Here is a 25,368-nt window from a genome sequence, read left to right on the forward strand (position 1 = left end):
TACAACCAATTGGATAGCGACAGAGTCCAAATCTAACATCTGAAATGGGGAAATGGCCTCCAGCCGAACCTGAGCTGATAGCCAACACCTCATCACACATCCTGAGAGACACTCTCCCTGCAGCTGCCCCTGAAGCAGGGCTTCTGAACAGCTCAGAATTGCAAGGACACCTTATGCCCCATCCCCTAGATCTGTTAGGTATGAACGTGCAAGCATGGTGCCCCCAGGGCCCCCACTTGCAAATCAGATGAGGAAAGAAAAGGGGAGTCCAGATCTTATTGGGAAGTAGAAGGAGCGGAAACAGGCCAGATTCGGGGAACCATTTTATTAGCCAGAAATTAGTGCTGCTTTCTGCAGAAGCCAGAAGACCGGGAACCCCCTGGGGCAGGGCAGGTGGACCAGCAGCAGGGCACAGAGTGGCAGGCTGCCGGGCAGGCAAAGAGCAGCATCTGCCCCGTCCAGTGGGAGGTGATTCACTGAGGTCTAGGCAGGCGTCTTGGCACAGCCTCAAGGCATGGGCATGAGGAGCAGGGCCAGGCCCTTGGGCGACAGATGAGAACGAGGCAGGGTCCTGGCAGGTCTGAGAGGCTGAGCCACAGGACTTCACACTGCCCCTGCCTGCTGGTTTCACCTCTAGTGAGACACTGTCCCTCCTCAAATTCCATCCCAGTGGTTGAAAACAACACTTCTCTCTAGATCCCTGAACACAGGATGCCCCCGCCATCATTTACACCATTTGCTCCCTGAAAACTTACACCCCTCCCCCCCTAGAAAACTCAGGTCTCAGCTCAAGCACATGGCTTCTATGACACTCCCCCACATACACATGTCTATGCTCTCTGATGGCTTGGGGGGCTCCGACCCCCGCACCCTCTGCCTTGTGGCACTGTGCAACAATGGCCTTTCTCTTACTGTCCTGATTTGTGGCTGTCTCCCCACAGTGGTGAGCAATGCCAGGGCAGGGACAGACACTTCTCCCATGTATGCCCAATCCAGAGCCCTAGGCAATCAAAGGCACTTTTGTGGTAAGTCTGCTCCTGGGGGACTGGACAGAGAATGACCAGAACTGGTGACAGAGAACCAGACAAGGGGTTCAGCATGAGAATAGCCACAGGCTGAGTGGTTTGGCAAACTATGGCCCACAGGCCAAATCTAGCTCACCTCCTGTTTTTGTATGGCTTGGGAGTACAGATTGGATTTCATATTCTTAAGTGTAAAAAAAAAAATCAAAAGAATAGTATTTCATGATGTGAAAATTATATCAAATTCAAATTTGATTATGTAAATAAGATTTTTAATTTTCTTAAAAGTTTATGGCAATTTGTTTTTCCTCTTGTTCTATGATTACCTACATAATATTCTTGATTTTGCTTCTTGGCCCATGAAGATTAAATTATTTACTATGTGGCCTTTTACAGAAACAGTTTGCTGACCTCTGCTCTGAATGGCTTGGCATGATTCAGTCCTAACATCCACCCCCACCCCCACAATCCACCCAAGACCAAGCCTGTGACTCCCCTTCCTTGAATGGCAGCATTGTCTGTGGAGAAGGACTTACTCCCTGTCAGTGCTTAACTCCATGCTCCCAACCACACACACCTCTTATTTGGTATCAAAAGGCTTCAGGAAAATACAAAGCCATTACAGCTCACAGAAAGATTAACAACCCTCCCTACAATCAGTGATGAAGGTGGGATAGTCCTGAAGTCTCTTTGTTTATTGACCACCTACTACATGCCAGGCACTGCATGAGATATTTTAAAGACACCATTTTGAGTTTCGGGAACCTCTTTAGAAGTTCTCATCCTTATTCCCCTCATATATGTGGAAGAACAGAGATAATGGTCCCCTTTTCCCCTTTTATTCTCTTCTATCTTCACTCTGAGTGGAAAAGGAATCTAGCATAAAACATCAAGTCACAATAACTTATATAGCACTTGTCATGAGCAAGGCATTGTTTTGAGGAGTTCTCAACCATGTCACTACTGACATTTGGGCTGGATAATTCTTTGTGTGTGGGGTTGTCCTGTGCATTGTAGGATGTTCCGCAGCATCCCTGGCCTCTATCCACTAGGTAAATGCAACTCTTCCTCCAGTTATGACCACCAAAAATGTCTCCAGACATTGCCAAATGCCCTTTGGGGGTGAAGGTGGAGGCAAAGTTGTCCCCAGTTGAGAACAACTATCCTGCATGTTTTACATATAAACTCACAAAAACTAAATGAAATAGGTCTTGTTATTATCTTCATTTTAGAGATAAGTAATCTAAGGCACAGAAAGGCTAAGTAACTTCTTCAGGGTCACACAGCTGGTAAGTGATAGAATGGGACAACAATCCATATTGTCTAGTTCCTGTATCCATGCTTTTGCCACTGTCGATTTTATTAAGTCTCAGAACCCACCAAGCTGACCCCACCTAGAAAACTGTAGGGGATACCCCTTTTGCCCTTGTAAGATAGAATCGAAGGCCTCCTTGGCTTGACCACAGGAAGCACCATTAAGATAAAACAGAGACAGGGAGAGGGCTAGAAAAGAGGGAGTAAAGACAAGGCCCCAGAAACACAAAACTACTAGGCATCCATTGAGGCTGACTCTGTGTGGCCTGATGGGAAATGAAGCAAGTCCTATTTTGCACCACACTCTGCGCTATGGGTATTCATGACCAGCTGGGAGAAATTTCTTTCCTGTTGCTCTCCTCCCTTCATCCCTCCTTCCCACTGTCCTCCTCCTGCTCCTTCTCTTCCTCTTTTCTTCCCTCGTTCCCTCTCTCCTCCTTTCCTCGCTTTCTCTTCCTTTCTTTGATGCTGTTAATGGCTGTGCACCTGCCTTTCCAGATATTGTGAGATACAACATGAGACATAAGAGTAAATAAATAAACTGAGGCTCAGAGCTTAATGAGGTCAAACACAGACATGCATACACACCTCCCTCACCTGACAGACCTATTAGTACAGCTGGGGTTTTATATCAGTTATGATTGCTGTGGGCTCCAGGTAAGAGAAAGGAACCAGACTTAGAGTAGCTTCACTAAAAGGGGGACAATTATTCTCTTTCCCAGAAGGGTCAGATGTAAGCCCTCCAGGACTTCTGAGTGGTTTTGCAATGCTATTGACATCCCAAGCTCCCTCTGTCTTTCTGCTTCTTTATACTGCCATATGGCTTTCATCCCTTTGCTCACAAGAAGGCTATTGAACTTCTAGGCGTCACAACTGTAATTGGGCAGTAAAAGCAGGGAGGGGACAAGATGGAAAGGTGAGGGCCAGCTGAGTCTGTCCCTTTGGCTTACGTCTCATTGGTCAGACTGGGTCACACGACCACTCTACCTACAAGAAAGTCTGTGGAGGTGCTTATGTTTATTTTTATTTTTTAGGTTTATTTATTTATTTTTGAGAGAGAGAGAGGGAGAGAGAGAACACACTATCAGGGGAGAGGCAGAGAGAGAGAGAGAGAGAGAGAGAGAGAGAGAGAATCCCAAGCAGGCTCCACACTGGCAGTGCAGAGCCTGAAACAGGGCCTGAACTCAGGAAAGAACTTGCGCAAAATCATGACCTGGCCTGAAATTAAAAGTCCAAGGCTTAACCAACTGAGTCACCCAGGTACCCCTGTAAGTAGTTTTAATTGGGCATGTTATACCACACTGCAAAAATATTTGGGTTCAGTGAGTAAGGAAGTAGGGAAGAATGAATATTGAGGGGATGTCTAGCAGTGTCTGCCCCAGATTCCAAAGGCAGTGTCCATTCCACCAGGGAACACTGTTTGCTGAGAGCCAGTGGGCTGGAAAGGAGATACAAACTCTGGGGATGGTGGCTAACCTTGAATCTTGGCCGTTTCCTTTACTGTCTGTGCGACCTTGGGCCAATTGCTTTATATTTTCCTTCCTCACTTTCCTCATCTATAAAATTTGGGGGGGGGGGGATATCCCACCCAACTCACAGTATTTCATGGGGATAAAATCAGTTAGCACATGTAAAATACTTAGAATAGTGTCTGGTGCATAATAAGCCCTCGATAAATATTAGCTATTTTTAAGCTGTAACTATTTACTGAATATCTATTATATGCCAAATGCACCAAATTATCTTTTCTAATCCTCACAACAAATGCACAAGGGAAATAAATGTCCACCCACATGGTATGAGTTCAGGAGGGGTCCCAGGCCCCAGTACCTGTCATTTTGACATTTCATTCAAGACTTCTAATCCTTAAGAAATTCTTTAATGAAAACACCTCTATGAAAGGTCTCTATGCACTTTTCAGCAAGCAGCTTAACATCTGACACCAAGGCAGAGATTTGTAGCATCAGCACACTAGGATGTCAGACAGAGCCTTTCCCTGGCACTTTCGAGTAGGTCTTGCCCTGGTTTAGTTCCAAGTTTTGAGGGAAGATTTAATCTAATTTCTGTTCTTTTTTGCTTGATCTGCAAATTGACTCACCCACCCCAGATACTTAAAGATATGTGATAATGGTGCTCTGGGAATCAAGCAGGGGCTGACGCACTCAGAGCTTTTACGGTCAATTAGGACAGGGTGGAATCTATAGAAATGTTCGAGTATAGGAGCATAGGGGAGAGAGGAGACTGAGGGTCACAGATTTCAGCAGTTGGCCCCTGGGTAGAGTCAGACTAAGCTGGAGAACAATCAAGTTCAAGCCCCACACCCTTACTTTAGGGTGTCAGCCAGCCAGGTGCTGACTGAAGAGCAGTGATGTCTAAGGCAGCCAGCAGGAGAGAAGGCATCGGTTCTGCTATGGAGGTGAAAATAGACATGACTCCCACCAAGCAGCCCCTTTGTGCTTGCCACGCTCCCAAATCAACCATCAGATTGGGGCTGACTCCTAGAAGTTCAGTCTAAATAAAATCACATGTTCCTGGAAGTGCTCTGAAAAATTCAAAGACTCCCATCTTAGAATAAATTCTATTCCTAGGAATATTTTCTATATATTCTATATATTCTATATATTCTACATATTCCTAGGAATATGTTCTATAGAGAACATGTGCAAAATTATTTTTCACTATGGCATTATTTTTAATAGTGACAAAACTGGGAACAACCAAAGCATTCATGAATAGGGGGCTAGTTAATTTATCAAATACATATTTTTAAAAACACAGATGGGCATCAGACTTTATTAACCTGAAAAGTTATAGCTGATATGTAGTTAAGTAGGAAAAAGCACAATATGAAGCAGCATGTAAGGTAAGGACCATACACGTGAAAATCAAAAAATTGAATAAATATATATATTTAAAAAAATATTAGCAGAAAGGCAAGAACATGAACTGAGATGAATACCGAGATGTTTGGAAAAATTTCACCCAAATGTTAGCATTGCTTATCTGCATAAAAAATTTCCTGCAGAACCAGGTTTCTCGCTGTTGGAGTTGAAATTTACAAATAGGCAAGGGAAGGAAGCTGGAATAATCCATATGTTAATGGATTAGAGTTTGAGGCAGCAGTATGAACTCATGTTTAGCTTAGTATAGACACAGATGGTGGCATATAGAATATTTATAGATATGTGTACACACGCAGGTTAATATATGTGCACATATTTCTTTGTTCTGTCAGCTGAGAGGGCCTGGAAGAAATGACATACCAGTACCAAGGAGCATACCTCATGCCCACGTCTTTATTTCTAATACCATTCTCCAATAAAAGGAACCAGGGCTCCTTAAAGAAATGGCTGATTCTAGGACTAGGGTGTAAAACATACAAGATGAGCCTAGAGCATCTTCTAATGCCATAAAGTAAAAAAGGACTAAAAAAAATTAACATGAAGTAACCCATATGGATGTGTATGTCAAAGCAGTACAGAATTCCCTATGGCCAACATTGGAACAATGTGAGCAACAATGTAAATAAAGTAGTATTGGACTATAATCCAAATATAAAATAGATACCTATGAGCCCACACTAATATAAATAAATTATAAATGGTAGGGAGAGGAGACAAAATAAATCTCGTGCAAAAGAATTCCAAATAATTTCTGTAGATGCTCGGCCCTAAGAGAGGGAGGGCATAATTTCCCACTCCTGTAATGTGGCTGTGCACAGTGGCCTCCTCGCAAAGAGGACAGCAGGGAAAGAGGGAAAAAGAATAGCTTCACAGTGGAGAAGACTGACAAGCTCATCTCAGTCTGGTGGTCAAGGTCAACATCAACAGTCATAAATCATGCTAATAGTATGTAACCTTGGTATCATGTGATAAAGATGACACTTTGCCCCTGGGATCTTCCTCCTCAAAATTCACAACCCCAGCCTCGTCATGAAAAAAATCATTAGATAGATTCTAGTAAAGGGGCATTCTCCAAAATGCCTGACCAAGGTCCTTAAAAACGAGGAGAAGCTGACAAACTGTCACAGCCAAGAGAAGTCGAAGGAGATGGGTAAATCTAAAACTGTTTAAAAAAAATAACGTTTTTCCTTTTTAGTTCCCACAGAATGATTTTTCCCTAAACAAAAGGATCAAAGTGAATTTTGATCTCAACCTTTAAGAATGCAGAAAGTCAGTAAGGGCTTTGAAAATAAAGCTTTTCTTTAAAGGTTTTCCAACATCCTGGATCAAATTCTTACATGGGGCCTTAAGGTCAAAGTTCTTGGGCTTTCTCCAGGAAATTAAAAGATTTTCCCAAATATATCAGAGGCAGGCACAACCCTCACTAAGGGGAGGGCCTGAAGAAGGTTGAGGTTTCCTTTCCTGGGCTCTCAGTGTTTTTCTCATCACACATACCTGTAGGTTGCACATGTACATCTCAGCACAGCCATTGTGACATGACAAAGCCTACTGTTTCCAGGGACATTTACAACACTTTTATCAGCCCCTAGTCCACTTTTATCAGATGGTGTTGACCACTATCTGTCCCTAGAACAGACACAGAGGAGCTCTTCAGAGAGGCCGTGGAGTCTCCAAATAGAAGTGCACAGTTGATGGCCAAATACTGGCGGTCCCATAGCCTCAGGCCCCTGAATTCATGGGGATGGTCTGACACTTTGCCATGAGCACATCTGGAGGACAGACTGATTTATGAGATATCCCCAAGATTCTCCCAGCCCCCACTTTAAATGAGAAAGAAGAATCCTCAAGCTGAAAGGGGCAAGTCATGGAATTGTTTTATTTCTTATTGATTTTGTACATATGCAACTCAGCTAAGTAGAATTATAGCCAATTGTGTTCCTGATGACCCAGGAAATATGCTAAAAAAGTAATACTTCTGAATAGTCAGAAAAGTTCCAGAAGTTAGCCCTAGGATTTAGAAACAAGGTCAGAAAATGACATCTTTGAAAACTGGAAATGATAAAAATCAATATACAACGAATGGGATTAGTCCCCTGTAGTTATTCATCCCCTGTAAATCATCCACCTCAGAGATGCTCAGCAAACATATCTTAGAGAAGACTGGAGTGCCTCCCAAAACCAGTCAAGGGCCCCAGGAGACTTCTGCATTGCCACCGGAAACTACTAATCTCAAATGGACCTTGTCTTATTGAGATAAACTATAATTTTGAAAATTGTAACATGCTAATGACAAATACAATGGAAAACTCTCCTTGGAATCTAGAGATAGGAAACAAATAGAAAAGTCCTGGTCAGGGTTTTAAAAATAAATCTAAAGGAATAAAAGTCACAATATAGGGAATATAGTAATATAGTAATACTATAATAATGTCACATGGTGATAGATGATAGCTACACTTGTGGTGTGCATAGCATAATGTATAGAGCTGTTGAATCAATATGTTGTACACTTGAAACTAATGTCACATAGCATGTCAACTGTACTCAAAGAAAATAATTTTTTAAAATGGAAAATAAGTCTAACCAAGAGTGACCAATTTATGGCTTTGGTTGGTGGAAAAGTGTCCTCTCCTGAAAAAATTGGGACAATTCTTCAGGTTCTGGAAGAGCTAGTCCTGTGAGACTAGGTAAACCCTCTCTTTGATTTCAGTTCTCCAAGGAACCTTAGGATCTCCAGGGAAGACACTGTGAAGGAGGCGATCCAGATAAGTGGACATGAGTATCCAGTTAGTAGGAGTCCTACAATATTGTGTCTCTAAATCAGTGTCTCATGAATTTCGAAAGTGGCCCTCCATACTTCAGAGCTAGCACATACTGGAATGCTCCTTGGAGGCAAGGGAGTTCCCAAATTGCAAGGCTAAGGACTCACATGCTGAACTAAGTTGTCCTCCTAGTGGTCACTTCATGAGGCCCACATGGGCCACCAGCCGGCCACATTAAAAAAGTCATATCCTACATCTTCCATTCTATAAGACAGCCTATTTATTTAAGATGTTTCTTAGAGCCTTCTCCTTTGGGGACTGGCTAATGTTACAGTAGATGGATGGGTCTGACCTACCCAGATCTTCCTCTAACTGTTGATTTTTCAAATTCATCAAAGAACAAGAGAGTTGGGTACTTTCTTAAATGCATTGAACCACTTGGTGGCCCCTATCTAGTAGTTGGGTATCAATGAAGAAACCATGACAAGACATGTTTGGACACGAGCAAGAATTCCTCATTCCTCATTCATGCTGCACACACAGGCTTTACCATCCATTTGTATCAGTATCATCCATGACCTGAAAACAGCATTACTTCACGGACGCCACAATTTTTCAGTTACAATTTAAAAATCAACACTCACAAGAGGGGAAATTGTGTTAGTCTCTCATATGCAGAGAATAAGCCATAATTTCCTTGAAGTTTTACCCATGGGTTACAGAGAATGTAGGTTTTAAAATATTTGCCTGTATCTGAGTAGAAACAATCTTACTCCTCAGTGTATGCTCTTAAAAAAAAACAACAAAAATAACCTTATTTGGACTCTATTCTGCCTTCTAAGACAACAACTATCACTTCTCCTTCCCTACTTTGCCCTCTTCTCTCTGTCAAATGTCTTTTGTCACAAAGAAATTGCAAGGCTTCGGGTCATACTCAGCTTTTCCCTTGGTTTCGGTAGGGCTCCTTGGTGAACACATACCCTGTTATGATTAAAAACATTTGCCAGCTCAAAATGTCTTCTCCAAGCCCCTCTATAAAAGAATATTAAAATCAAGGCTCGTGCTGTTATGAGTTTCTGGAACAACAGTCCCAGAGGCAACAGCTGCTCTTTCTTATTGTTGTAACAGCAACTCTCTTGGCAGCACTGAGATGGGCTTTTATAACTTCCCTGGAGGGAACCCACTGAAGTTCAAAAGTGATCCCCACCAATTCCTGACCTCTGTGTGATCCAGAAGACGCCCTGCCAGCCACCAGCTAGCTATGCAAGGTGGGGCCCATGAGCCCCTCCTCCAATGAACTACACAAGAAGGAAATGAAAAAGAGAGAGAAAGAGAGCTCTCCAAGAGCCTGGACAGCATTCCTCTGTATTTAATGGCCCTCCTCTGAGGCAGCTGCTTCCTTCAGGCATGACTTCCCATCTGGATACTGGGAAGGCCTTAGGTCAGGCGTCAGCACTTTGCACCAGAGATACTCATGAGTTTTAACCTCCAAAGGAACAAGGCAAGAATCCTCTTTGCTGAAGAGACTCCAAAAGAGAACAAAAATGGAGCTTTTGGGGAAGAAGCCTGACCTGACAGGTCTCTGGTTTGCTAAGGAGACAGCAGCACCACTTGCAGGTAAGAACACAGAGAAGGAATGGGACTCCTGCAGCTTGAGAGGCTCAGAAATTAAAAATTGGGGGTAGTGCAGCATCGGACCCCTGCTTTTTGACTCAGTTCTAGATGCAGAGATGAGCGTAGTTCACCTCTCGAATGAGGGCAAGATTATTTTTTTCCCACTACTTCTGTCATCCTTGGGAGCCCAGTAGATAAGCCATTTTAATACATAGTGATATTAGGTATCATTTATGTTTTATATACATTATATTATTAAATCCTCACAATGAGCCAATGAGATGAGTATTATTATTTTTATTTTGTACGTGAATATCTTGAAAATATTAGGGGATAAATAGCTTATTTGAGAATATGCAGCAAGTCAATGGCTGAGGAGGGATTTGAACCAGGCCCCAAAGCACATGTTCTTTGTCAGGCTATCTTCCCTCTCTTCCTTCCATGCCCTCCCTGCCCAGAGTGACTGCACCTCAAGTCTTGGGCCTGTGACCTTGTGTATGCCAAACCATCAGAAGAAAATGATCTCTATAACACTCCTTGAGGTCTGTCATCTGAATATTTTATGCACTATTTGCTGAAATTAAAACCTACATTGGTCTATCTCATACGAATGAAAGTCCTTTTTACTTTTTATTAATTTTATACATTACCATTTATTTATTTGTTTATTTATCTATTTATTTTGTTTTTGAGAGAGAGAAAGTGACCAGGGTAGGGGAAGGGGGGGGGGAGAGAGAGAGAGAGAGAGAGAGAGAGAGAGAGAGAGAAGAGAGAATCCCAAGGAGGCTACATGCCCAGTGCAGAGCCCCATGCAGGGCTTGATCTCATGACCATGAGATCATGACCTGAGTCGAAATCAAGAGTTGCATGCTAAAATAACTGAGCCACCCAGGTGCCCCTGGAAGTCCTTTTTAAATGCCAACATCTCGGGGCGCCTGGGTGGCTCAATCGGTTAAGCATCCGACTTCAGCTCAGGTCACGATCTCACGGTCTGTGAGTTCGAGCCCCGCGTCGGGCTCTGGGCTGATGGCTCAGAGCCTGGTGCCTGCTTCTGATTCTGTGTCTCCCTCTCTCTCTGACCCTCCCCCGTTCATGCTCTGTCTCTCTCTGTCTCAAAAATAAATAAAAACGTTAAAAAAATTTTTTTTAAATGCCAACATCTCAGGGATGCAAGTCCCCAACAGAGGCATCTAATTTTCATATACATCTCAGGAGTTCTGCAGGTTACAGTGTTGGCCTTTTCTGCAGGAGGGTCAGATAGACCTGCTCAGAGAAATGGTACAAAATATGGGGAGGACTTCTAGTAAAGCCTGGATATGAAAACATGTAATTAGCTTTGCTTCGCATGGAACGATCTCAAAAATGACAGTACAGAAATGTAAAGGAGGGGTGCTTGACCAGCTCATTTGGAAGAACATATCACTCTTGATCTTGGGGTTGTAAGTTCAAGCCTCACATTAGGTGTAGAGATTACTTAAAAATAATCTCTACTTAAAAATAACTTTTTAAAAAAGAAATATAATGAAAAAAAATACGTGGTCAAAGAGAATGCATGGCAAGATGATGGGAATCAAGACAATGGAAAGTGAATGGATGAGTGATACCTGCAGGTCAGAGAAAGTTCAAACCCAACTGCCTTCAGAGAGATGGCCAATGACAAGAAAGCAGATGTGTTCCATGGAGCCCCTACAAGGCTTTGGCTTTGAAGGCACCAAGTACCTCTAAAGGCAAGGATGGGGAGTGGGTCTGGAAACAACCTGAGAGGCAAAAGCCTTCATGAGGAGCATTTACACCTCAGCCCTGTCCCTTCCCATACCACATGCAATCAAATGGCCAGTGTTCCTCTACCTCTCATGGTCAACAAGAGACATATTCCCTGGAGAAACTGAGCTGACACGTTTTCAGGCCTGGAGACACCAGGTTCAATAAAGGGTAAAGTACTAAATGCATGAATGTTTACATACTGGACAGTCAGGCTCCAAGCCTTGTCTCAACCCCTCCCCGAAGGCTGGCATACAGGTGCTTTGGAGAAAATAAACAACACTAGAGAAAGACTTACCTATGATGACATTTCAGGGCTGCTAATAGAAAGACACAGCATCTGACAATTATTTCACTAAAAATTTTTAAGCTTTTCATTTTGAAATAATCTGACTTACCAAAAAGTTGCAAATACAGTACATAGAGTTACCACAGAACCTTCATTCACCTTTCCCAAACGTTAATGTTTTACGTAACTACAGCAAAGTGATCAAAATCGGGAAATTAACACTGATACCATACTATTAATTAATATAGAGACCTTATTCAAACTTCACCAACTTTTCTTCTCTGGTCCGGGATCTAATCCAGGACCATGCATTGCACTTAGTTGTCATGTATCCTTAGACTCCTCCTATAATTTAGAACAAATGCTCATTATTTCTCTGTCTTAGATGACTTTGACATTTTTTAAAAGGACTGGTCAGCTACATTCCAGAATGTTTATTCTAAGTGCATCGTATTAGGAAGCACATGATATCAATATATCTCATTACTGGCTATGTTAACTTCAATCACTTGGTTAGGTGATATCTGCCAGGATTCTCCACTCTATTGTTTCTTTTCTAATTAATAACTATATTGTGGGGAACAAAATATCCTGTTTCCCACACACTTTAATTTGCTAATTTTATCATCCACTAATGTTCTTGATTATAACAATTATTACTGAGTTGTTTGCCAAATAGTGATTTTTTAAGATTTCCACCATTCCTTCTACAACTTTATTTTTGTTGTTCTTGCTGTTTTAATAACTTATTTTCATGTTAGCTAATATACAGTGTATACAGTGTAGTCTTGGCTTTGAGAGTAGATTCCTGTGATTCATCACTTACGTACAGCACCCAGTGCTCATCCCAACAAGTGCCCTCCTCAATGCCCATCTCCCATTTTCCCTGCCCCCTCCAACCTGCCACACCCACCAACCCTCAGTTTGTCCTCTGTATTTAAGAATCTGTCATGGTTTGCCTCCCTCTCTGTTTGTAACTTATTTTTCCTTCCCTTCCCCTATGGTCTTCTGTTAAGTTTCCCAAATTCCATATATGAGTGAAAACATTTGACATCTGTCTTTTTCTAACTGACTTCTTTCACTTAGCATAATACCCTCCAGTTCCATCCACATTGTTGCAAATGGCAAGATTTCGTTCTTTTGTGTGTATATGTATATATATATATATATATACACACACACACACACACACACACACACATACACACACACACCACATCTTATTTATCCATTCATCAATTGATGGGCATTTGGGCTCTATCCATAATTTGGCTATTGTTGATAGCACTGCTATAAACATTGGGGTACATGTGCCCCTATGAATCAGCACTCCTGTATCCTTCTACATTTTTAATTGAAATTCTTTTTTTTTTTTTGGTTTTATTTTTTATTTTTATTTTTTTTAATATATGAAATTTATTGTCAAATTGGTTTCCATACAACACCCAGTGCTCATCCCAAAAGGTGCCCTCCTCAATACCCATCACCCACCCTCCCCTCCCTCCCACCCCCCATCAACCCTCAGTTTGTTCTCAGTTTTTAACAGTCTCTTATGCTTTGGCTCTCTCCCACTCTTACCTCTGTTTTTTTTTCCTTCCCCTCCCCCATGGGTTTCTGTTAAGTTTCTCAGGATCCACATAAGAGTGAAACCATATGGTATCTGTCTTTCTCTGTATGGCTTATTTCACTTAGCATCACACTCTCCAGTTCCATCCACGTTGCTACAAAAGGCCATATTTCACTTTTTCTCATTGCCACGTAGTATTCCATTGTGTATATAAACCACAATTTCTTTATCCATTCATCAGTTGATGGACATTTAGGCTCTTTCCATAATTTGGCTATTGTTGAGAGTGCTGCTATAAACATTGGGGTACAAGTGCCCCTATGCATCAGTACTCCTATATCCCTTGGATAAATTCCTAGCAGTGCTATTGCCGGGTCATAGGGTAGGTCTATTTTTAATTTTCTGAGGAACCTCCACACTGCTTTCCAGAGCGGCTGCACCAATTTGCATTCCCACCAACAGTGCAAGAGGGTTCCTGTTTCTCCACATCCTCTCCAGCATCTATAGTCTCCTGATTTGTTCATTTTGGCCACTCTGACTGGCGTGAGGTGATATCTGAGTGTGGTTTTGATTTGTATTTCCCTGATGAGGAGCGACGTTGAACATCTTTTCATGTGCCTGTTGGCCATCCAGATGTCTTCTTTAGAGAAGTGTCTATTCATGTTTTCTGCCCATTTCTTCACTGGGTTATTTGTTTTTCGGGTGTGGAGTTTGGTGAGCTCTTTATAGATTTTGGATACTAGCCCTTTGTCTGATATGTCATTTGCAAATATCTTTTCCCATTCCGTTGGTTGCCTTTTAGTTTTGTTGGTTGTTTCCTTTGCTGTGCAGAAGCTTTTTATCTTCATAAGGTCCCAGTAATTCACTTTTGCTTTTAATTCCCTTGCCTTTGGGGATGTGTCGAGTAAGAGATTGCTACGGCTGAGGTCAGAGAGGTCTTTTCCTGCTTTCTCCTCCAGGGTTTTGTTGGTTTCCTGTCTCACATTCAGGTCCTTTATCCACTTTGAGTTTATTTTTGTGAATGGTGTGAGAAAGTGGTCTAGTTTCAACCTTCTGCATGTTGCTGTCCAGTTCTCCCAGCACCATTTGTTAAAAAGACTGTCTTTTTTCCATTGGATGTTCTTTCCTGCTTTGTCAAAGATGAGTTGGCCATACTTTTGTGGGTCTAGTTCTGGGGTTTCTATTCTATTCCATTGGTCTATGTGTCTGTTTTTGTGCCATTTAATTGAAATTCTGTAGTTAGAGCTTTATCTTCTCCCCTAACAATTTATTTATCTACTAAATCATTTATTTATATCAGCATAGACTCACAGATATTTATCTTATTCTATTCTATCTTATCTTTTTTTTTTAAATGGAAGTATAGTTGCTACGCAATGTTATATTAATTTCAGGTATACAACATAGTGATTCATCAAGTTTATAGGTTATGCTATGCTTACCACAAGTGTAGTTACCATCTTCTATCTTACCTTATTCTGCTCTTATTATTTATTTCATTGCTCAAATTGTCCCAGATCTGGCCAGTGAAAGCTGTTTTTAGTTGGCTCCTCTGTCCTTTCAACATGTCCCCACCATTTTTTGAGCACTTTCTCACTTTCTGACACCATAAGATTTCCATGCTTATCCCATCCTTTTTCTAATTTAACCTAGAATGAGCCATTTCTCCAAGGAATGCCAGTTGCTTTTACTAGAGAATGATATATAAAAACAAGGGTGAGCCCTATGTGTGATTATTGCCATTGGGGTGCATCTGTTTTAGACCCTCTCAGCAGGCAGAGCTAGAAAATCAGTGCATGGGCTCATAAACACATACACACATCTATATTCTATAGTTGTATTAAAAATAGAGACTCAAATCTTAGATTAAGATTGACATACACTAACATCTGCTTCCAGGAGGAAGGATGGAGAAGCAGAATACAACAATGGCTCAATTCCTCAGCCTTCTCAATTCCATGAAGTTGTCAATGTTCTTTCATATACCTTCACATGAAACAATTATGCAAAAATATATTAGTAACATGAGCAAGCTGCCAAGGGTTTCTTCCTGAAAGCTATTTTTCTTTATAGTTTCTATTTACACTATTTACATAGTTTACAGAATATTTACATGGGTTCAAAATTCCTTCCCATAAAATACTTATTAATTACAAGGCAAAAGGTAAGCTTTACAGAGAAGCCTGGAAGATACATCCTTCAACAAATAATCAAAGATAACATCACCAGTAATAGGACAAGTCAAAATCATGCAGTGGATATAGTAAGAAGCACCAGTACCCCTCTGTGATATTCCTACCAACGATGCAAGACCAGACTACTCAAGAGGAAACATCAGACAAACCCAAGTTGGGGGAAAGTCTACAAAGTAACTGAATTGTACTATTCAAAAGTATCGAGGTCACAAAGGAAAGACTGAGAAATTGTTCTAGATTGAGAGACACTAAGAGAAACACATAAATGCAATATGTGAACCCAAGTTGGATCTTTTTGCTATCAAGGGTCTTCTTAATGAAACTGGAAAATCTTGACTGAGGTTTGAGAATTAGATGGTAAAAATGTACCAATGTTAATTTTTCTGAGTTTTATTGTAGTATTGTGGTTATGTGGGAGAATATCCTTTTTTGTGGGAAATACCTACTAAAACATTTGGAGTTCATGGAATTATGTCCACAGTTTGCTTTCAAATGCTTTAGGAAAAGAACAGTTCTTTCTAGTATATCTGCAATTTTTTTATGGTTGAGATTTGCTTTAATTTTTAAAATTAAGTAAGTAACCAAGAGAAAAATCGTGAGAGAAAAGATTTTTGAAAAGTTATACGTATAGCCCAGGAAATCCAACAACCAAATACTACAAGCTCCAGAAAGACTAAACAGAGTAAACAGAGGGGGACAAAATTATCAAAGAAGTGTAATAGGAGAAAATGTCTGAGGTGTTTTTCCTACAGGATACCATTTCTCAGATTAAAGGCCCCACCAAGCACTTAGTACAATAAATGGAAAAAACCAAGGCATATCATCATGAGATTTTAGACATAAAAGAAGATGCAAACAATTTCTGGGAGTTGGGGGGAGAAGTCACATACTCTTTATGAAGCCATTTTTGAAAAGTAGAGCATTCCCCTTTGCCAAGCCGCAAATCAATAAAATTCTTTTTATAAAGACAGTGAATGAAATGTTCAGAGCTAGAAGAGACACACATCAGTCAAAAGGGGCTTTTCACCAAAATCTTTCCATTTTCTACCCAAGATAATGTTAAATTGTAATCAGAAAATACTCAAACTAGTTTCTCAGCCCTTTCCTTTAATGAGATTGCCTCTTGAATGGTGCCAAATGTTAGAGCAGAGATTTGAGACCCATCTGCTGCTTGTCCTGGGAAGGCTGAATGAAAGAGGGTAAGGCCATCCTACACAGAACATAAGAGGATACAGCAAATAAAGATCCAAGGATAAGGTGCGTGGGCACCAGTTGCTCACTGCTGCTCTCCTGGAGGTGAACAGCCTTGTTCATTTCCACCCAAATATGTCTAACAGGGATGCCATCCGATCACAACTTGTTCTTTGCACAACATGCCCAACATACACGGCAGCTCTGGGCATTTGGCCTAACCTGGTCTTCATCTGGTATGCTGAACCAGAAGCAGGTCAGGTGGCCCTTCTGGCTTCTTCCCTGAGACTTACATCCTGACTGAAGCCTCAAATTCTGGCTGCTCTGCTGGTGAGAAGAAGCACCAGACACACACAAGAAAAGAGGGCATTTCTCTCTCAGGCTTTGGACAGCTGGTCTAAGCCTGTTCATGCTTTCCTCTTGCCTCCTGCCCCACTTTTGTTCCTGCTTGCAGTACATGAGCAGGGGGCTGGCCTTCCAACCAAGAGGCTGTCCCAGGCCCACAGCTTCTGGAAAGAAGGTCATAGGAACTTTCTCTTAAATTAATCCAGTGGGGAGGAAGAAGATGACAGCAGGAAGAAGGGAGCCCAAAAGTATAACTAAGGAAAATATTACAAAAGAAGGACAATTCCCTAGAAAGCAGAATTTTTAACTTCTTTCCTTCTCTTCCAAATCCTACCCACTCTTTAAGCCAAATCAGTGGTCCTCAAGCCAGTCAAAACCAGGGTGTAGGACTGACTGTGGAGACTTTGCCTTCCCTAGAGGCTGGAATGTGATGGCACAGCCATCAAGAACCAAGCTATGCATTGGTGGCCACAGGAGGAACTGAATGGTGCCAAGTAGAACACAGAGGCCACCAGCAACTGTGTCAGGGAAGAGAGACACTTGGGATCCCAGCAGTCCCATTGTCTGAGAACTCATTGTCAAACATGGTTTCTGTTATCATTCTAATTGTTACACTTTTTGAATGTCCTTCTTAAGGTTAGTGTGGCCCCGGGGAAGCAGAGGTTACAATGCAGAAGGCTCCAGACACATCAGTCCCATCTGGATGACAATCTTTTGAGACACAGCCCCCCGTAGCTCCCCATTGCCATGAGAAGTGCATAAGACTTGTCAACAGCGTGCCAGTCCCTTTGGACAGCTCCAAGGTCTTTTCCTCATCATTGTGACACAGAACATCCATTAAATTTATCTGTACACCAAGAGAATTTAGACTCAGCATTCATGAAGCCTCTGCTCTTTCTATCTGCCCTCAAGCAATCCGCATCATTGAAAAGAAATCATTCCTGATTCCAGCAAGTAGATTTTGAAATTTTCTATCCATCTTCAGTTATTCTTAACCATTCTCCTTCTTGCCCTGTGACCTGACTGGGAGCAGCCTTGAGGACCCACACCCCCATATAACCCATCAGCCATCAGGAATGCATTAAGTTTTGTCTTGAGCTAATTTCAGTCCAAATTTGAGAGCCTTTGGTTATCTTAGAAAGTTCTGAGTCACTTGTCAGGAGTCTCAAGTTTAGGCTCCCATTGCAGAGACATTACTGCTTCCTTAGTTACAATAAAACTCTTCCAATTGGCCAGTGTCTAATTAGGCACTAATTAGAGTGAATTCTCACCTACCAACTATAGGACTCAGTCAGGTCTCCTTCCTTCCCTATGCCTGTGAGCTATGGAGCCAGACTGCCCATTCAAATCTTGACTCTGCTACTTCGTAGCTCTCCCTTTGAGCAAACCTCTGAGCAAATGCCTCAGTTTCCACATCTGAGAGATGTAAGTAATAATGGTTTATTACCTGTGATGTTATTGTGAGGAGTAAATGAGTTACTATATGCAGAACAGTTAGCACACTATGTGGCATCATTAAGCACTCTATAAATAATAGCTGCTATTACTATTATTACATAACTTTGGCCCAATTTGGGAAAAAGTGTTCATCTCAAAGTGCTATATGAGTACTTACATCATCCCTAAAAGACAATAAAAAGCAATCACATTACCCCCCAAAACCAGAACAATAGCTTACTTTCTAATATGGATACTTTGTAAGCAAGTTATTTTGATAAACCACTGCCACAATGCTTATGGGCCTTTAAGCTCAGTGAAGCTTCTGAGTTAACAGTAACATTCAGAAACAAAGAAATTTTTTCACTTCTCTAGACCTGTTTCTCCAATTCCATACCCTCTCTGACATCTCCATCTGAGTTTAGCCTCCAGGGAAACAAGCTTAGTCTGACCTGGTCAGAGCTGATGGCAGGAAACAGCACTGATGTGCAGGAAGAATCACATGGGGTTTTAGTCCTGGATGCTGGTGTATCCCTCCCTAGAAGACTAAGTCCAATCCCATCTAAGCTCCCCTTGGTGCTGCTGGATGTTTGCAGCTCTTAAAGAGACAGTAGGTTACAAAGGAGCTTCTGACTGAATGTGAGGTTCTTTGTGGCCTTGGTTTCCAGGGGGTTGGGAACATGTGGCGAGAAGCAGAATTAGGCTTTATTCTCAAAGAAAGGATTAACTTCAGATCCAGTTTTAGCACTGGTTTGAGACAGGGCTAGCTTCACTGTCCTGCTAAACCAGGATGAGAGGGATCAAGAAAATGGAAGGCTAATCTTCCATTTCTGTGCAAGGTGGACTAGAGAACATAGATCCAAAGACGGGAAATGGTCCAGGAGGGAGACAAACAGGACTGGGCCAGGTAACACCAACCATAAGCATGTAAAGGAAAGAATGGTTTTCAGTCCATTCAGTCTGCTATAACAAAATACCACAGACTTGGTAGCTTATAAACAAGAAACATTTATTGCCCACAGTATTGTGCACAGTACTGCATACTGCCACAGTATGCAGGAAGTCCATTATTCTGCATACTGACGATATGTAGCTTTGTGTGTCACATAGGAGGCCACAGATGTGCTACCAGGTGAATAATTCGGATGCTGGTGCTTGCTCAAAAGAGTCAAAGTTTAATTTAAACACAAAATAAGTGTAGTTGACACTTTATAATACTGAAACAGTTTCCTTTGTTTGTGAGCTCTCTAAGCCTTTCCATACTCTCTCTGTCTCTTCTCTTTCTGGTCATTTTCCAGTTTATTTATTTTCCTCTTCTGTTTGAAGAACATAAGACAAAATTACCAAGAGGAAGATGTTTGCTTTTGGGAGAGGGCTGAGGTCTTCGCTAGGTTAGACATTTGGTGAATCCATTGGCTCTGTATTCTTCATTAGGGTTGGATAAATGAGAATTGGCTTCAGGCAGGGGTGGAAGAGGGAAGCTATCAGAGTACCTGGTGAGAAATTGAATTCAGAGAGAGGGAATGAAGTGGAATATGTTCCTTTCAGTCCCATTGATCTTTCTTTCCATCAAAGCATCTCCTGCAGGCTTCAGTTAAGGATATAGAATTATAGGAATTAGATATGTTACCCTATCTACAATGATGGCAGGATCATTTGTCAATGAAAAAAATTCAATTGGAGAGTTTTTGGAACACTCTTTATGCTTGACTTGTTTTTGAGACCTCTTTAATTGGATTTGAGTCTTTTGTTTCTTTGGACAAAGTCATTAACCCCTGTTTCACTGGGCTGAAAGAAGAAATAAAAGGTAGTTGACCGTCTAGGAGCCCTGACATACGTAGATGCTGAATCTGGGTCAAGGCCTTGAGACCATTTGTGAGATCACAAACCATAGTATGTTCCACTAATCCTCCTGTCCTAAGTCTTTTGTGGAGAGTGGTTGGCAACACCTTGAAGTCCTTGTGACAAATGGGACTTAACGCAGAAATCACTAAATCTGCACAGGGCAAGGCAGTACTAATCCTTGCGTCTTGCCTCACTTCTTCCTGGCCCACATTCCCTACTGCCGTTGCCATGGTAACCAGCTTTGCACAGGGATAAGCTGAGAGCATTGTGCCTCAGTTGTGCTATGTCTCCGGGTTTCTTGGACACAACAGCATGCAGTCCAGCCAGGATCTGCAAGGAAGTTAACAACTCACAGCGCAATACCAAAGTACTCGATGGATGTTCCTCCCTTCTGTCACTTAAACAGACAATTCTGGGCACATTCTGCATGACTCCTCAGAGCAGCCCAGTGGGGCTGAGTCCCAGTAGCCTGCAGGAGTGACTCAGTCAAGAACACCACCTCTAGTGCCCTTCCCACCTTCTCTGTTGCAAGCTTTCCAGTCTCCACCCCTGTGCCCCAGAAATCATTTCCCCAAATTGGCTGCCCACACTAAAGGTCTTGACTCAGCCTTTCTCTGAGAAAACGCAGGCTAAAACATACACCTGGGGGAGGTGGAGGAGGAGCTGCAGACAACCACAAAGAGGAATATGCAGGTAAATAGAGACTGCAAAAACTCACAAAGGAGAAAGGTCAGAGGAGAAAAGCTTCATATTCCAAGACCAATCAAATCCTAGGACAGTTTCTGGCTCAGAGAGGCAGCATTGAGTTTGAAGTAGGAAGGAGAGGCCAGTGAGGAATGTGGGAGGAGAGGGAAAACCGTCCAGAAAACCGTTACAATCCACACCACTCACCACCCCTACCTTCCCTCCACCCAGATTGCACAGCCATATCTCCAAGCATCTCTGCTGCAGAAAGGACCACACACGGCAGAGCCCAGGACCCCTCCAGGGTAAGGCATCCTCCTAGAGGAGGCAGTCTGAAGGGCCAGGGCATAGATGTGGATGGGCTGAGCCACCCACTTCAGGGAGAACTGAAATCCAAGCTTGGGAGACAAGGCCAGCTTCCAGGGGCAGGAGCAGAGTCATAAATAAGAGACCAAGTCAGGGATTCTAGGCCAAGCAGAAACAGGAGTAGAATGGGAACGTTCTACTGTGCACCGGCAGGGACAACTCCTATCTATGACTCTCCTTGGCTGCATGTGACTCCCTCAAGGGTACAGAGAAGGATGGCTCAGGGTCAGTGACACAAAGGAAAAGCAGTCAGTCCTGCCAGGGTGGTAAGGACTGATAACAGCTCAGTGCACTGTTCCAAAGGTATTTGCACTTTAATGCAGTATCTCTTGAAGACCTTTTATCCAACCAATGTTTATTGAGCAGCTATCATGTGCTGGGTGCTGTTGTAGGCACAACAGCGAACAGAACTAATGGAGCACAGTCTCGTAGGGGAGACATGATGACTTAGTGTAAATAAATGATGCTGAAAGAATTCCAAGCAGAGGAAGGAACATGGCCGGGGGGGGGGGGGTTGCTGTCCTGGTGTCCCTCAAACCATACCCCAACAATCACTGTTTAGCTACTGGTAAAACTGGCCCAACTTTAAGCCCTGTAAATAGAAACTAAACCTACAGCATCACTGAATCATCATGATGAAAAGTGAAGTGTCTCAGAAATAGCACAAGGGGAGGGGTGGGTCCTGAGACAGGATGACAAAAGTAGGCCCACCCATGAGCTAACAGAGAGTAGGTGTTAGTCAGAGTCCATAGGCCTACTCATGAAGTCTGCACCTGGCCCTCCCGGTGGTTGAAGGGGAGTTCCTTTGACATGGATGAGTCAGGATTCACAGATAAGGAGACTCTGGTGAGCCTTATTCCCTCTGGTTCAGGTTAAGCTCCTTTCCCTACACCATGAGTCTTCACCTATGGCAGGCGTAGGTGGGAGGAAATGAGGAGAAGTAGGTACAGCCTCAGAATGCGCCCCCAGGATTCTGCTGAGGCTCCAAGCCCAATCCTTCCTTTGGGACAGGTCAGTCCCTGCCTTCCCTGTGTCTTCTTGGCTCTAGCATCGACACCCATCCTGCATATTTGGTCTCATTTTTCCTAAGTCACACAGTGCACAGGCTCTATAGAGGGCTCTGTGCCTACCCTGGTCACAGAGTGGCTGTATTCACTTGCTGCCCTGAGCCGGTGTCCCAGGGATGAGTGCCAGGTGACCCCTGAACTATAGCCTTTCCCTCAGCCTCCTCCATGTTTACCTGCTCCCTAATCTGGTCTTGTTTCTAGTTGCTCTGGTTCCAGCAACCAGCTCCCTTAGCTGCATGAGGAAACCTTACCTGTCCCCTGTTTTTCATTACCCCCTGGAGTCCTCTTCCAAAGAGAGGAATCACTCGTAACCACAATGCTGCCACTGCAGACCCCAAGTACTATTCAAGGTACCTGGCTACTCCTGATGCCACACCTCATCCCTCAAAGTCACTCTGAGTGAGCAGTCTGAGTGGCTAGGCTAGTTCAGATGATCTCGTTTCAGTGACCTTTTCCTGGCTCTTCCTTCTGCTCAGCTCATTCCCAGCCTGACTCATGCTGAGCAGCATGGATTTAGATAGCAATGACACTTCTGGCCAGGAAACGAATATATTTATTTGTATATTATATACACACATATATATAATATGAGATATAGATATAGATATAAACAAGTGAAACCTTTTCCTAATATAAAGATCGAAGGCTTTGCAATGGTTTTAAATTACCCTATTTTCCATAGCAAAGTTACACACACACACACACACACACACACACACACACCATATCCTAAATATAAGTTCAGAGGGTGTGAAACTGCATCTCATTTACTATATAATGAAACACTTTAATGATACTCTTAGAAATAATGCCTTTTCTCTGAACCACTTTTCTTTTTAGTATGTAATGTACGTTATCACCACGATTTTCATCTGTTTTTCAGAAATACTCTGAAAAATCCATTTTTCTTGTTGTGAAACTAAACCCAAAGAGCAGGGATTCCTGTCTACATTGTTAACAAGTATTTTGAGATTTCTTTAGAAATGCGTAACTCCACAGAACTGAGCATACAGACCTACATACAAAAAGATGTTGAAAAGGTGTCACATCAGTAAGGATGCCTTCCGGGCTTTAAATGGGCAGGGGTTCCTACCCTCAGAAATCTTTGCTTTGCTGGTTATCTGAGACCAAAAAAGTTATAAAGGCAAAACCATTAACAAAGCAAACAACCAACAAATAATTTTTACATCCATCAGGACTTGCCTTTCAGTTGAAGTGACCAAATACAACTCAAAATAACTCAAGCAAAGAAAACCTGGGGAGAGTGGACAGTGGGGGATCAGGTTCCAACACACCCAAGTTTAGGAACTCACCGGGAAGTTCTCTCCCTCAGCTCTACTTCTTTCAGTGTGATAGCTTCATTCTCTCTGACTAAAGAAAAATCTTAGTTGTAGAAAATTCTAACCATCATCCCAATACATTCCAAAAAGCCCAGAGAAGGACTCTGCGTGGTCCTGCTTCAGACACATGCCCACACATGTCCAATAACTTTGACCTGAGGGTGGAGCACTGATTGACCAGACTTGGGCCACATGCCCACACCCATGGCTTAATGGAGCAGAGCATCATGAATAATTGTACCACCAGCATCACACAATATAGAAAAATGGGCATTTCCCTAAGGAAAGGGAGCACTGGAAGAAGGATGGAGGGGAAACTAGGCAGACAAAACCATAGATACCTACTTCAAAATTTAATGAGTTGGTTTTCCTCAACTTAGACTTAACCTCTTAACAGTTTCTCCTGGTCTCATAAAAGTGGAAAAGAGAATTTATCTATATTCATCTATATACACAGACAGAAGAATGAAGAGAGACCCAGAGAATGCTCAAAAATCTACCAGTTGGCATTGCACAGAGAAATCTCTGCTTCTGGAGAATGAGCCAGGTCAGAGGTGATGGATTCAAGCAGGAAAACTCACGTCCTGCAGGACCATTCAGGGGCAAGTGGAAGAAGTGTTTGTCAACACTGTGAAACCACAGCAGAGTCAGGCAGAGTTCAGGGGGAAAGCTGTCATTACCACCCCACCGTGACCAATCCAATGCAAACAACTACCTCATGCAGCCCAGCATGACCACATCTACCCACCTCCACTGAGCACTGTAGCTCCCTTGGCCCATCTTCTTCCCATTCTCTGCTAACCAGGATTTAACTATCCTTTTGGATTATGCTTTCTTGCTTCTGTTCCACCAGGCTTGGATTTCATAATTTGGCTGACACTTGCAAAATAGTTTTAAAGAAACTTCCCACCCTACTAAAGTAATTATGTGCTTCTAGCTCCTTCTTAAACTCCCCAAATCCTTGTTCTGGAAAAACAGAACTTAATCACCCTTTCCAGTCTTATCCCTACTATTTTCTTCATAAATACTCCTTTCAAAGCACTACACTTTAAATTATGGTTCTTCAACTAGTTTTTTACATCTTAGTCTTTGGGCTTTTGCCTGTGTTATTCTTGTTTCTTGGTGGTTATTTCTCCATCAAAATTCCAGTCAATCTTCAAATTTACCTCAAAAACAACTTTCCTCATGGAGACTCCTACTGCTCCCTCAGTGGGAAAAGATTGCCATCACTGGTATTAGAATCTGGTGTTGGAATCAAGCTATTTTAAATAGCTTTCAAGTATGAGATTCTTCTACTTGTCTGATACTCTGTCACCACTTTTTGAAAGTGATTTCATTAAATTCTGGCCAGAAAAATCAAAACATGGTCTGGGTCTAAAGAAAGTATTACTTTTTGGATTTTTTTGTGAGAATTTAGGATTTAGAGGGGACTGTGAATGTGCCATGCAAAATATGAGCCTTCGTCTCATGAGCTTAGGGTAGCAAATTTATGTGAATCTATGAATCTCAGAACATATAAAATGTGTGAGGATCTGATACCACAAGGGTTCTTCATTTGAAATTTGGAGATTTTGCTATCAGACTTCATAAACTACAGTACCTACTGATAACTGCCTTCATTAGAAGTTTAGCCAGAAAAAGACATAAACTATGTTCCAAGGGAATC

At 42.3% G+C, this 25,368-nt stretch overlaps 2 long non-coding RNA genes across 4 annotated transcripts in view; one reads left to right on the forward strand and one right to left on the reverse strand.

Annotated features, from left to right (window-relative positions):
* Positions 1-25,368, reverse strand: part of LOC113601344 (uncharacterized) — a 59,734-nt gene that overhangs the window by 33,047 nt on the left and 1,319 nt on the right. The window contains exon 1 of one of the 2 annotated variants that reach the window (XR_008299468.1): positions 24,451-24,915. The exons of the other annotated variant lie outside the window; for it this stretch is intronic. This is a non-coding gene — a long non-coding RNA (uncharacterized LOC113601344). Of the gene's footprint in view, positions 1-24,450; positions 24,916-25,368 lie in introns of those variants that run through there. 2 annotated transcript variants of the gene reach the window in all.
* LOC113601345 (uncharacterized) lies at positions 771-18,009 on the forward strand. 2 transcript variants are annotated; one of them, XR_008299469.1, is made up of 4 exons: positions 771-1,025; positions 7,950-8,025; positions 9,130-9,618; positions 17,600-18,009. It is a non-coding gene; the product is annotated as an uncharacterized LOC113601345 (long non-coding RNA). The 2 variants fall into 2 exon arrangements; XR_008299470.1 differs by lacking the exon at positions 7,950-8,025 and having other exon boundaries at positions 774-1,025; positions 17,600-18,008.

Source organism: Acinonyx jubatus, chromosome B3, assembly GCF_027475565.1.
Source record: "Acinonyx jubatus isolate Ajub_Pintada_27869175 chromosome B3, VMU_Ajub_asm_v1.0, whole genome shotgun sequence".
Taxonomy (NCBI): Eukaryota; Metazoa; Chordata; class Mammalia; order Carnivora; family Felidae; genus Acinonyx; species Acinonyx jubatus.